The following is a 1,592-nucleotide window of genomic DNA, read 5'->3' on the forward strand; positions in this document are numbered from 1 at the left end:
CAGCATTTCTAGGTATTGGTAGTGGAAAATATGTTTTTATTTTTATGCTCAGAAGTCTCAGTTCCCTCATCAGTAATGTGGAAAAAGCTATTCATTTATGTTACAGGGTTTTTAGGATTAAATGAAACAATATATATAAAGCGCTTAGCATAGTACCCAACACAGAAGTGCTCAATAAACGTTAGCTGTTATAATTATTACCTAATGCTGATTGAGAAGCTCAAGATACAAACTCAAATCTGCTTAAGGAAAACTATTTAAATGAATTTAAAAACTAATGTTTTGGTCCTCTCTTAGAATGTAATGTTGGCTAATTTAAAAGTAAGCTCCCTTTCTGATATAATGTGAGCACGCTAAGCTTACTGCCTACGGTCTATCGTGTGTTCTATCTTTGAGTGTTTCATCTCACTTTTACTCTCTTCCACTCAGCATGCGGGTGGGGACAAAACAGTATTAATAAATATTTGATGTCTGACTCAGTTGAAATATATATTTTTTTCTTTTAACAGATACTTTTTAATTCAATTCCTCATAGTTATAGCTTATTTTATAAACATGTTTACAGCTTCTCTATTAAAAATCATCAAATTTTAGGCTGGTGCAGTGGTTGACACCTGTAATCCCAACACTCTGGGTTGCTGAGACGGGAGGAGCACCTGAGGTTAGGATTTTGAGACCAGCTTGGCCAACACGGTAAAACTCCGTCTTTACTGAAAATACAAAAATTAGCCAGCGTGGTGGCGGGCACTTGTAATTCCAGCTTCTCAGGAGGCTGAGGCAGGAGAATCACTTGAACCCGGGAGGCAGAGGTTGTGGTGAGCCAAGATAGCACCATTGCATCCCAGCCTGGGTGACAAGAGCATGACTCTGCTTCAAAAAAAAAAAAAAAAAAAAAAAAAAAAAAAGTCAAATTTTAAAGTGACATGAAAATAATTTGAAATTTATTAGTATTACAGCTGTTTTAGAATTTGTCTAGGAGGCTTTCTGTTTTTTGCCAGAAAGCCCCTCCCACACAAATTAATTTTATTAAGAAAAAATAATCTCTCAGTCTTGTTTCTAAAATATTTATTTACTTCAAGATATGAATTTAGAAAAAGCATTTCATATATTATTAACAGGCTATGTGGTTTATTTCCACTGAAGAGCATAATTAATTTAAACAAAGCATATCTAATTAAAATGCCATGTGGAAGTAATCTTTTTCATGTTCTTAAAAGAGAAGAATGATGGAGGAAAAGAATAATAGATAGTATTTTCAATCTGAGTCTTTATGTGATATCAAAATGGATGCTATTCTATTTCTTCTCTATAACAGATATTTTATGTGTGTGTAGTCCTACTTTTGTTAATGTGTCTTCATTTCTGGGTGAAATGAAAGCTGACCTAGAACTGTGGTCATTCCTGTGTCAAAGTTGCAACAACTGTGGTCACTGAACAATTACTATGGCAATCTGACTGGTCCTAAAGGGATAGTGTGTTAGACCAAGATCTAAAACAATCTGTAGAAGGTGAATGAACTGCAGTTTCAAACTGTAATGGTTTGAGCTTGTGTCAGTATTCAACCAAAAGAAACAGATATGCAGACAACTTAT

The 1,592-nt window shown here is 34.4% G+C and overlaps 1 non-coding gene across 1 annotated transcript; it reads left to right on the top strand.

Moving 5' to 3' along the window:
* The first annotated feature begins 945 nt into the window (after positions 1 to 945).
* Positions 946 to 1,007, top strand: LOC116564199. Its single transcript, XR_004274785.1, has one exon. It is a non-coding gene; the product is annotated as a U7 small nuclear RNA (small nuclear RNA).
* Positions 1,008 to 1,592: the final 585 nt, after the last annotated feature.

This window comes from Sapajus apella, unplaced genomic scaffold (assembly GCF_009761245.1).
Source record: "Sapajus apella isolate SASKATOON/1434 unplaced genomic scaffold, GSC_monkey_1.0 scaffold36, whole genome shotgun sequence".
NCBI classification, from domain to species: Eukaryota; Metazoa; Chordata; class Mammalia; order Primates; family Cebidae; genus Sapajus; species Sapajus apella.